The following is a 13,106-nucleotide window of genomic DNA, read 5'->3' as shown; positions in this document are numbered from 1 at the left end:
GAATCCCTCGGTCCATCTGATAATCGTTTAAAAACGTTATTTTAAAACGTTTGTTTCCCTTCTTTCTCCTCCGGTTAAAAAAAAAAAGTCCCTCCTCCGCGGAGTCATAAACTGTATGTAAAACAGTGATGTGTCGTGCGCAGCCGGCTCCATGTGGCCAATCACATGTGAGCAGTAGCGGTTTTAGGCACGGGCGAACCGGGCAGCCGCCCGGGGCGGCATTTTTTCATGACACAAGGGGGGCGGCACGAGCACTTGGAAAAAAATAAAATAAACAAATAAATCTGCGCCGCTACATGGTTTTCTATTATCTGTCATATCTGTGTAGGGAATTGGCAAATTGGCGCCCCCTGCAGCTGCAGGCGCCCCTGTTGCTGAGATGGTGCCGTGCACAGAAGCTGTGCGTGAGAAATAGAAAGGGGAGGGGGGCGCGGGGGACAGTTCACCTCTGGGTCTATCCCAAATTGAACGGACGGGGGGGGGGGGGGGGGTCCACTGTATAAAAGTTAATAACACCTTCACTTTCTTCCATGTAACGCACATTTCATTCATAATATAATAAATACAGGCCTATAATTCATGCACGTTTTGGTTTTTATGAATTGTGTGAAATGGCCAAATAAAAATAGGTAATTATGTGGTCACCAAGCTGAATTGGTTTAGTCTTGACTTCTGGTCGTGAGTGACAGCGTTGGAGGATAGGAAATCTGTTGATTGTCGAGTGTCAAATAAACGCAGAGATGGACAGAAAAAGGAAAGATAAAGGTATGTTCTCTCTGTATGATTACAGTATCATACGTCATGAATGAAGGGCTAATGTTAACTGGTGCTATACGTTTGTTAGACTTTTTGCTATGATGCTTGCAATGCTTATACAAGAGTAATTCGTCTTAACAAACACCAGATCTAATTTCACCATAAGATTGTGCTTTGCAACAAAACTGTTACAAGTTCAGTTATTATTTATTTCCATCACGTTGGGTCCTGTAATTAGTCAACGAAATTTTCATATCTGTAGGTAGTTACAAAGATGAACATTTACCATTTGCTACAACTCTATTTTGTGTCAAAACATAGTTTAACCAACCAAAAGTGTGCCAAGCATAGAATTGGAGGCAGTAACCAAGGAGCTAATTGTTCCTCCCTGAAAGATAGATTAGTATAGCGTCTAATGACAGACACTTTGAGTGTAAGGACATGGTTACGCTCGGAGGTGGTCTCGCCCGGGGCGCAATTCAATGTAGAACCGCCACTGCATGTGAGGACTTAGGTTCATACCATTATGTGCAAGCAGAGAGTTGTGTCTGCAGAGAGGCGGAAAGCAGACAGTGTCTGCTGTCCACCTCTCTGCTTTCACATAATGGTATGAACCTAAGTCCTAGTTACGAGTTATGCCTCAGACCGAGTACCCATCTCCTTACGAGTTATGCCTCAGACCGGCCCACTTTAGATCACGACCTATTACATTAAAATAATTTTGTTCAATGGCAAAATAGGCAGACTTATTCCATATTACTTTACTATTACTAATGATAAAAAGTATAACGGGCTACTATCATTTGGGCATAGATATTGGTTTTATTGGAACTGATGCTTGCTTGTTCACACACTAGCTCACCTGTTTCTTCCTCACCACTGGCTCCTGGCTCTGCCTCTGACACTAAATCATAAAAATGGTCATAAATCTCAACACAAATCTCCCCTTTTTCAAGTCAAAAAATCAAGTCATTTTCATTATTGTAGTGCTGAATCATCTATCATCATCAATTATCTCAGGGCTTTTATCATATAGAGCAGGTCTACACCATACATTATATTAATTCTAATAATATTCACTTAATGAGCAATCCTACCTGCACACTCTGGACCTGTGGGCTCATGGCTGGTGCTTGCTGATGCATCGTGCATCTGAGGGGCTACAAGACAAAGTTTGTGGCCAGTTATGTGGCATCGCATCATACTATTATTTAAATTATGTAACGTTAGGTTAGACAGGCTATATGTTATATGTATATGTGATTTAATATTTGTCATTTTTATTCCCTATCAGTGCTGCTCAGACTCAGCCAACACTGGAGTCCAAGCTGGAGGCCCTCCAGAGCCACTTCACCTGGGATCTGGACTCCAGCCAAACTTTTCCGTCTCAGGGACAAACTAGAGGACATTGGTACAGCGGAAGGAAGCAGCTGGCTGGGTCACATTTACAACCTGCAGGGGTTCATCCACTATCAGCTGGGCTTCATTGAAGAGGCCCAGAGATTCTTCAGCAGGGCCACTGAGGCCTTCCACCAGATGAGGAACACAGTCTCAGATGGTCCCTGGTTGGTGGTGAACTATGGGAACCTAGCTTGGATGCACCACCACCTGGGAGAACGAGTAAAGAGTGAGGACTACCTGTCAAAGGTCGATCCCCTGATGAACGAGTACCCATCTCCATCAGAGGACGAGCTCCATCCAGAGATCTACGCTGAGAAGGCCTGGACCCTGATGAAGTTCTGTGCAGACAAAAAGCTGCTGGCTGCAGATTACTTCCAGAGAGCCATCAGGATGCAGCAGGACAGGGTGGAGTGGCAGACCAGCCGTGTGTTAGCATTAGTAAATGCCTCTAAGCAACGTGGCATTGAGCTGGGGGATGACATCTTAGAGGAATTGGAACAAGCCAAAGAACACGATCCAGAGAACTTGTACCTTGCTGCTCTTTACCTTGAGGCATGTGCTCAGAGAGGAACAGACACTGAAGAAAAAGCACGTGAGTTGGCAGAAAAGATTTTATGAAAACCAGTTAGCAGCTACAGTGGTTTCAAACCATTACTGAGGCTGTACAGAAACTATTTATCCATGTATGAAGCTTTTCATTTGGCAGAGGAGGCTCTGGAAAGACATCCAGATGAGAGTTACCTCAAGAGCAAGAGATGTGCTGCAATCTGCTGCAAAAGGAAGATCTTTTCTCGAGGGGACAATCATCTGGACCACAGCATTATCAACAGAGCCATCAGTCTCTGTCAGTGGCGGTTCTACATTGAATTGCGCCCCGGGCGAGACCACCTCCGAGCGCCCCCCCCCCCCCCCCCCCCCCCCCCCCGGCGCTTAAAGAAAAGAGCATTCATGAATTGCAAATTTAAATAAACATGCCCTTACACTCAAAGTGTCTGTCATTAGACGCTATATTAATCTATCTTTCAGGGAGGAACAACTAGATCCTTGGTTACTGCCTCCAATTCTACGCTTGGCACACTTTTGGTTGGTTAAACTATGTTTTGACACGAAATTGTTGTAGCAAATGGCAAATGTTCATCTTTGAAACTACCTACAGATATGAAAATTTTGTTGGCTAATTACAGGACCCAACGTGATGGAAATAAATAATAACTGAACTAGTAACAGTTTTGTTGCAAAGCACAATCTTATGGTGAAATTACATCTGGTGTTTGTTAAGACGACAATTACTGTTGTATAAGCAAGCATCATAGTAAAAAGGCTAACAAACGTATAGCACCAGTTAACATTAGCCCTTCATTCATGACATGATACTGTAATCATACAGAGAGAACATACCTTTTATCTTTCCTTTTTCTGTCCATCTCTGCGTTTATTTGACACTCAACAATCAACAGATTTCCATCCTCCAACGCTGTCACTCACGACCAGAAGTCAAGACTAAACCAATTCACCTTGGTGACCACATAATTACCTATTTTTATTTGGCCATTTCACACAATTCATAAAAACCAAAACGTGCATGAATTATAGGCCTGTATTTATTATATTATGATTGAAATGTGCGTTATATGGAAGAAAGTCAAGGTGTTACTAACTTTTATACAGTGGACCCCCCCGTCCGTTCAATTTGGGAGAGACCCAGAGCTCTCCCTGCTTAGGGCGCATCTGTGCTCGAACTGTCCCCCGCGCCCTCCTCCCCTTTCCCTTTCTCACACACAGCTTCTATGCACGGCACCTTCTCAGCAGCAGGGGCGCCTGCAACTGCAGGGGGCGCTAATTAGCCAATCCCCTACACAGATATGACAGATAATAGAAAACCACGTAGCGGCGCAGATTTATTTGTTTATTTTATTTTTTTTTCCAAGTTCTCGTGCCGCCCCCCTTGTGTCATGAAAAAATGCCGCCCCGGGCGGCTGCCCGGTTCGCCCGTGCCTAAAACCGCTACTGGTCTCTGTGATGAAGTCATTTCTCTCTATCCTCATTCTTCAGTCAAAAGAAAAATATTTCTTGCCAACATCTATGCACAAACAAATTACAGCCACGACATAGTTGATCAGATATACACGATAATTAATTAACTTGAACGGTGCAGGTACAGTTGCATTTTGTTCAACATCTTGTCTTACCCGTTTCATCGTCTTCATTGGTCGTTTCAGACCGCGAGCACGTTTTATTGAAAAAGCTGCCGATTTTTGCACATTTGGCTGCATCTGTCTCCAGTGCTTTTCTCTTTTTAATTCTCGCTTTTTCTGACAAAGACAAAGAGGAAGATGAGAGGTGACCGTGCCTTTGCAGTTGCTGGCCCCAAACTGTGGAACAATTTGCCATTGCACATTAGACAGGACGACTGTCTTCCTCATTTTAAATCCTCCTTTAAAACACATTTTTTCTCTTTGGCTTTTAACTCAGCATGAGATGTTGGTTCTTATTGTTTACATGGTTTGATTGTTTTTTTGCGGCTGCTGAAATCTACGTTTAAACACCTTTAATTTCACTGGGGCATCCTGAACTGAAATTTACATTTAAACACCACACTGAGGCTTCATGAATGACGCTCACAGGCGTCTCACTAACGATCGTGGATGTGTACGCTCTCTTGCTCATTTTTATTTTTTAAATCTGGCTTGGACTGAAGCATGAAGCACTGAAACGATCTCATCGACTGAAACTATCTTTCACTAACGTTAGCTTTTCACCGTGCTCAGAACATGGGCGGGCTTGCTTGGTTGGCATCACGTGAATGTATAGAAATCCTTCTGCGCATGCTCATAATCTTCCCGTTAAACATGTCTGGACTAGTCCCGGCCGGTGCAAAACTGCATAGAAATATGTCTGCGCATGCTCATAATCTCCCGCTTAAATGTCTGGACTGGTCCCTGGGGAGTATGGGGGTGTGTGCGTGTGTGTGTATGTGTGTGTGCGTGCATGCGTGTCTGCCTGTGTGGCAGAGGGCCAGAGTGGATCGAGCCACTTACAACTTCATCAAAACACTAACACACTGTACTGTTTCAACTTATCACCTCATAAATAATTATCTGAATTTCTTGTGAGTTTCACACAAGGCTCTAAGTATTCCCATATGCTCACCTTTGACTGACCTCCTTTGACCTCCCTGTCCCTTTCACCCACTTCCACAATACATTTCCACGCCCCCCCCCCCTCCTATCCAGACCCCTGTTAAGGGTGGTGGGGGTCTGCTGGAGCCTATCCCAGCCGTCATCGGGCGGGAGGCAGGGGTACACCATATCATAATGTTAAATTAAATTCTTAATAGTTTTTATACAGTGTTATATTAGTCTTAACAAACATGAATTTAAGTCCAGAAGGCGGTGCAGGAGTGGAGGATGGAGCATACCATCTGCAGAGACCTGGAGTCAATACACAACAAGTGGTGCTGGGCCAAGGCTAAGCAGACAGCCAGAACAACAGCCTCCTCGCTCTGTTGAGATCAAGCGTTTCCACTCCTTGAAGACAAACACAGAAGGAATGAAGACGAGCTTCTCCCTGGAGGCCATTTGGAGTTATATTCCAGATTTCACAACGTGTTTTGAATTTGGACAAATCACTGCAGGCCAAGGTAATTCAACACCCATAATGGATGTTTAATTACCTTGGCCTGCAGGCAATGTTTGTGTCGTTATGTTGCATTTGACTTCACCAAAATTATCATTTGCAGCTTGCTAGCAGGCTAGTCGACTTAGCTTACAGTATGCACTAACTAACTGACTAAAAAATATTTTTCTGAAAGCTATGTATCTCTGGCATGAGACTCTATTTTAAGCTAGCAGGGACAGAAACCTTCATTTATTTCAATATTACAATGATCTGATCTGTTTTCACAAATTTCCATTGATTCTCATACAAGACCTATGCTATCGGTCATTCGCGCATAGCAAAACTGGTCTGGCCTAGTGATGGGCCACACAACCCACTTACACTTGGCCCACATGCGTGAATGAATTGCAGCCCTTATGTGGTCCACATTTGGCATCCAACATGTGTGCCACATAAGGCTCACAACTCATCCAAACTGCAACCAGAGCTGGCCCTAATCTGGCCCCAAGGTGGGCTAAACCATCTTCAGAAGTGGTTTCTGATGTCAGCCTTAATTCAACCTTAAAGGGGAACTCTGGCGCAAAATGAACCTGGGGTTAATAACACGTGTACTGAGTTCGACCGTTCTCTGGTATTTGTTTTCATGCATTTGTTTTGTTAGTCAAATGTGGCCAGTTTTCTTGCAAACCACTATTTAACGTATAACGCTAGCCTTCGGGGCACACCTACACATAAAAAGAAATCGCTATTTCTATACCACTAACAAGGCTCACAATATCACCACACTTACACGGTAGCATAACTAGGGTCTCTACATGTAAACCGAAGCATTGAGAACTTTGCAAGTATACAGGCAGTTTATTAAAAAAGGAACACAGTACCGTTGGCGTCTGGCTCGCATATCCAGGCGGGCGCCATCTTGGGGAAACTGAACTGTCTGTTGCCGGAAGAAAACACTGAGAGCATAGAGAAGCACTGAACGAAGAGAGTTCAGTTTCCCCAAGATGGCGCCCGCCTGGATATGCAAGCCAGACGCGAATGGTACTGTGTTCCGTTTTTAATAAACTGCCTGTATACTTGCAAAGTTCTCAATGCTTCGGTTTACATGTAGAGACCCTAGTTATGCTACTGTGTAAGTGTGGTGATATTGTGAGCCTTGTTAGTGGTATAGAAATAGCGATTTCTTTTTATGTGTAGGTGTGCCCCGAAGGCTAGCGTCATACGCTAAACAGCGGTTTGCAAGAAAACTGGTCACGTTTGACTAACAAAACAAATGCATGAAAACAAATACCAGAGAACGGTCAAACTCGGTACACATGTGTTATTAACCCCACATGGTTCATTTTGCGCCGGAGTTGCCCTTTAACTCAGCCATTTAATTTATGTGCCATATTTGATCCAGATTATTTATATAAATACACACACACACACACACACACACACACACATATATATATAATCAACAAGTACAGTATTATAACTTTATTATCACTGTTAACTTAGTAACTGTTTCACTGTCAACTTCATTCACTTTCGTCTACTTAGGTTTTCTTTTATTATTATAAGAGAGAAACGTTTTTTTTTTTCCATGTTAACGTATTGAGAAATTGACAATAAAGAAATCTTGAATCTTGAATAAGCAAATGTTTTTTTTTGTTGTTTTTTTTTTTTTTACAGCAGCTGAAACATACACTCACAAAGCACAGATGATTGGAAATTAACATTTTTGTGTCATTAGGTAGGTAATATGGCTACTGTAATTCTATTAAAACTGATCATGATGACAATATTCTGGTCAGACCTCAAGTGTTTCCATTCCTCTATATCTACTTCAAAGGTTCATCTATATCATTTAGTCAAAATGAATAAGGAAGTTTAACAGCAAAACAGTGCAGTTCATCCTTTCCTGACCCGCACTTTCGTTAGCTAACGCTAATCGTTAGCCACATAGCTAAACGTTAGCGCGGCCTTGTTAACATTCAGGCTAGACTCTAGACAGAAATTTTCTTCGTATGCCAACTGCCAACGCACTGTCTCAAAAACAAACGTTATCGTAAACATAAAGCTCTTGCATGGGTTGTCACATTTGAGCCAGCGCAATAATTTAGAACTGTCAGGCAATTTGACGGAACGTCTTTCCTAGGTGTACATTAACACTTTTTAACCTACACCCTCCAGCCAATCAGAATCGAGTATTCACCTAGACCATGGTATAAGACAGGGGTTCCCAAACTTTTCCATGCCAAGGGCCCCAAACAGCATTAGCTTCTGGCCGGGGACCCCCTTTGCAAACCTACAGACAATGCTACAAAATATGTAAAGAAACGTCATCTTTTATAATGTTTGTTCTTACTTTTATGCCTATTCAATAACTATTACATTTGTTTAGCATAATTTCTGCCTAATATTTTCTGGTTTTAGTTGGCCTGGAGTTCTTAGGTTTTTTTGCAGCAGTCCTTCGGTCTCTTTCTTGTCAAAAACGTGTCCATTTTGTGCTAGCTACATGCTAGCTACATGCTAGCTTGAGGGGCAAAGCAGCTTGATAAATGGTGCAAACCGCCAGGTCTACACAGATTATGAGGTCATGAACGATGTTTTGACTGGCAGGGAATCAGAAAGATGAGCATGGCAAATAACATTTAGATATGATATATTATTAATAATTATGTTTTATGATAATGATTTAAAAAATAATTAGATTATATTTTATAATAATGGTTAACAATAATTCGGTTATATATTTTTTCATTTTTCTAATTTTTTTTTCTTATCTTCCCTCCAATTGTCTGAGGCCCCCCAAGCGTCCCCTGGTGGCCTCTCAGGGGGTCGCGACCCCCACTTTGAAAACCACTGGAAGACACAATAATGCCATAAAAACACCAGCCACTGCTTATCATTGCAGTTTATTTTATTTATATCCTACGTTTATTTTTAATCATATAAGGTATGTAACCAAACACACGAGATAGCTACAGATAAAGACAGGACATTTTAATTCTCCTCAGATGAGGATGAACATGCAGCTTTGGGGCCCCCTGGTGGCTTGGGGGCCCTAGGCATTTGCCTAGTTCGCCTATAGCAAGAAACGGCTCTGGTTTTATGGACTGGAGAGCAAAAAGAATAGGCCCTTGAAGTGGCATTATGAAAGCGCCACACATCAGCTTCTCCATAAGTCTCAAGGAATAGATTAAAAGACTGAGCAGATTTGGTCAGGGATGTTCTCCCAAGAGTACTCCGATCAAGAGATGACAGTACACAGTTTATATCTCCTCCAATAATAGGATTATGTGTTGACATGTTTGGTAGAAGAGAAAAAAAAAATTATTAAAAACCTTAGGATTGTCCCAGTTTGGCGCATAAATACAGCCATGAAACAAATCGGTGTCAACAAACAGTTTCGTAGTAGGCCTATCCTGTAAACCACACGTGTCAGACTCGTGATTCATCTTTTCATTTCATGTGGCCTGAGAGAGCAAGAATACTACTACAAAGTACAGTGACCACAAACTGCATGTCCCACAATGCAATTTTCAAAGAATAAGAAAAAGTCCCGCTGGTGCAGCTTGAGTTGCGACCACATGATGGCGCCACGTGCTCAGATTTTTATAAACCGAATCATAAACTATCACCACCTCAACTTTATAAAATCCTAAACAGATAAAAGCACAGAAGAGATGCAAACCTTAAACCAACACTATAATATTTAATGAAGCGAAGGTTATTGTTGTAACTGAATTCATTACCGTACCCAGGAGTACTTCATATTGAATGGCCTACACTGCTTGATTAATTACATGGCTGTTTGAAAGAAATATTACACTACAGAAATTACATCAAAATTTAGCTTTGACACCCAAATGTTTGAGTGTTATATCAGTTGCAATGCCGTTCTTCTTCCCATTTTCAGGTAATAAATAAACACAAAACCATATTATTGTTGATCAGAGCAGCACAATGAAGTAATTATTATTATTTGTGCTTAATTAATAGATACAGTTAATTAGTTGTGCACTCCTGCTTCACGACGAAATGTTTACCTGCCGCAAACCCGGCCCTGTCAAGATGTAGTGGAGGAGCGATGAATGAATGGATGTGCCCAGCATGATTTTTGTTTGCATATGTTCTCTTAAGGCGGCAGATGACAATGCAGATATTTATCTCAGCTCATTCACCGGGTCTGTGCTGTAAGCTTAAATTCTGCACACGTTTTGTCTGAATGTGTGTGTGTGTGTGTGTGTGTGTGCTATGAACGTTTCACACTAACTGGAGTCGAACTTTTAAGAAAGCAACAAACTCCCCGAGTGACTTTGGTGCAGTGTGCGTGAAGAAAGTGGAGTGGCGTTTCTTAACATTGTCTCGGACCACACTTGACTTCCCCTGCTCTCTGTGGTGTCACGTATGCCACATAAATAGCCGTACTTTCACATTTTGTAAACGGTGCTTATGGTTAGTGGGCTGCTGTGGACGCACCGATTTACTTTCAAGGCTGCGGCGAGAATCCTGCACCACCTGCAGACTTCCTAACACTTGCCTCCTCATATCTTATTTCATTTCCCTTTCATTTGGTTTCCCCTCTTCTTCCAGCCCCCCGCCCCTTCACACCGTCCCATCTGCTCTTCTTGGAAGCAATCATTGTGTTTTTTCTGCTCCCCTGTTTCTGCCTTTGTTGATCGTCTGAACTTCGCATTCGTGCGTACGTGCGTGCCTCCTCTCGCCGTAACAGACAGCTTAATAAAGGTTGAGATGTTCGGCTCTTGGTTCCCGTCTCATAACCCGATTCACGCTTTATTGGCCCCGCGTGAGAGATATAATGGAAACAGGTAATAACTCAAACACTGGAAAGGCAGGCCGGGAGATTTCGGTGTGGGTGGGCGACAAGGCCCCTGTGGAGTTTGTGTATGTGTGCGAGGAAGAGTGAGCAATATGTATTACGGGAGGATGGGAGGGCTTCTGGTGTCGAGATTTGTTCCCCGGCTCCTGTCACAGCGTCGGACCACGTTATCATCAAAGTGGCTTTTGAGTTCCTCGGGCAGGGAACAGTCAAAGGCCAGTTTGTGAGTTTGTTCAACTCGTACTTGCCCAGGAAGGTACAACAGATGGTGTGTGAGTTTATTAAATGTGACAGGTTCTCAGAAAACTATTTCCCATTCTTCCCCTCAGACAGTACAGATTAAGAGGAGGCGTTTTAAGCCATTTGTTTGTGAAGTAATGTGGTTTAACTAAGGGGATTTAATCTCTGTCATCCCCTGAGTGTTGGTAGGAAGGAAACTTTTTTTTTTTGGTCTTAATATAGCGCAGAAAGTGCACCGATGAGGAATTTCTTTTATTTCTAGCAGTGACACATTTCTTCCCTCTTACAGCAAAGCAACATACCACCGAACTCAAGTCCACTGAACGCAGCCCGGGATTGGGAAATGCGTGTAGACCTGAACCAGAGGCTCAACTTCCCACCCGAAATAGCAACGACCAACCTGCGCCCAGACCTGGTCCTCTGGTCCAAATCCTGTGGGTGTGTCTTCATCATAGAGCCGACAGTCCCTTGGGAAGAAGCCATCGATGCAGCTTACAAAAGAAAAAAGCTGCGGTACGCCAACTTAGCAGCTGAAGCAGAGGACCTGGGCTGGAAAGTTAAGGTGCGTCCAGTGGAGATGGGCTGCAGGGGCTTTGTAGCCAGCTCCACCACAAGGCTACTAAAGGAGGTTGGAATCAGAGAAAAGGCCTAACGCAAGACCATCAAGGAGCTCGTCAATGTCGCCGAAAGTGGTTAAAAGGCGGAAACATCTGACGACTTCATCCAAGAGATCATCTCCCAGTCCAACCCAACCCAAGAGAACAACTCTATAAGTACTGTGCTGGTCATCAAAGGGAAATGACAAGGCAGCAGTTTGAAACAGCACCACACCATCAAGCTGAAAGTCTACTCAGAGTGCAAGGACAATTTTCAGGTTAATCACGATGAAGACGCCCCGATTACGCTTTCACGAACAAAATCTCCATCTCAGTTTGAAGGAAGTGATTCGCATTTGGACCCTTAAGAAGAGACGATAGGAAATGAGAGACTTCTAGATCACCAGCCCCAGAACCAGCCTCTGACCTTTCCCAACAAGACTCTGTTTTAATTAACAAGTGCCCTCCATCGCCAGCTGTGTCGCGTATTATTCAGCTATTTTCTCCACTATTGCATTAAAACAAAATGAGAGATGTGCACTCTTTTACTGTCAGATGAAAGTCGCAGGTACTTTTCTAAGAGGAGAAAATGTTTTTAACTTCAATAAACTCCTCTCTCTATATATGGTCTAGCGGTTAGGATTCCTGGTTTTCGCCCGGGTTCGACTCCCGGTATGGGAACAAATGTTCACCTTCAAATACCTGGGAGCGACCATCTCACAGGACCTGTCATGGACTCACCATCTGAACATCATCGTGAGGAAGGCCAGACAGCGTCTCTACCTCCTCAGACGCCTCAGAGACTTTAAGCTCCCTCTCAAGGTGCTCAGGAACTTTTACACCTGCACCATCGAGAGCATCTTGTGTGGGAGCATCACCACCTGGATGGGAAATTGTACCAGGCAGGACTTCCTGGCCCTCAAGAGGGTGGTCCGTTCAGTGAAGCGGACCATCAGAACCCCCCTCCCCAACCTGCAGGACATTTACACCAAACGTTGCAGGTTAAGGGCCACAAAGATCCTGAAACAGCCCAGTCACCCCGGACATTCTCTCTTCTCTCTACTGCCATCAGGCCGGCGTTTCCGATGCCTGCAGACAAAGACTGAGAGGCTGAAGAAGAGTATTTATCCTCATGCCATCCGCCTGCTCAACTCTGAGCCTTAACTGGACTTAAATATCACTGCACTTTATTCATGTAGGTGCTAAATACTGTAAATTTATGTACATATACAACTACCCCCCCCCCCCCCCAAGTTTAGACTTGAGTCTTACAGTCTATATTTTTATTTTTATTTTCTTTTATTTCTCTATCGGTGTACATTACACTTATATTGCTTACCTTGTGTGCAAACTACTGTTTACTGTAGTACTTATATTTTTTTAACTACTGGCTGCAGGTACAACAATACATTTCACTGTGCATTGTACTATGTATAACTGTGCATGTGACAAATAAGTCCTATCTATCTATCTATCTATCTATCTATCTATCTATTTTTTTTCCCTCTTCTATCCTGGTAACTGTTGACCTTTTTGATGGAGAGTGTGTGACCGAGATTCAAAGGAAGGAACCACTTGATAAAAATGTAAATTGATCTTGTGTTCAAATGCAGCCAGAAATGGATTTTTAAAGAGTCACTTTCATTGAAAATGCAACCAGTTTA

General features: G+C 43.1%; 1 pseudogene across 1 annotated transcript; it reads left to right on the top strand.

Moving 5' to 3' along the window:
- The first annotated feature begins 2,045 nt into the window (after positions 1 to 2,045).
- On the top strand, positions 2,046 to 11,498 carry LOC311491131 (interferon-induced protein with tetratricopeptide repeats 2-like; annotated as a pseudogene). The gene is made up of 3 exons: positions 2,046 to 3,001; positions 10,762 to 10,862; positions 11,136 to 11,498. The product of its transcript is annotated as an interferon-induced protein with tetratricopeptide repeats 2-like (transcript).
- The last annotated feature ends 1,608 nt before the right edge of the window (positions 11,499 to 13,106 follow it).

The sequence above is a fragment of the Chelon labrosus genome (genome assembly GCF_963514085.1).
Source record: "Chelon labrosus genome assembly, chromosome: 7".
Classification (NCBI taxonomy): Eukaryota; Metazoa; Chordata; class Actinopteri; order Mugiliformes; family Mugilidae; genus Chelon; species Chelon labrosus.
Note: the sequence above shows the minus strand (reverse complement) of the source record. Positions and strands in the feature narration are given on the sequence as shown.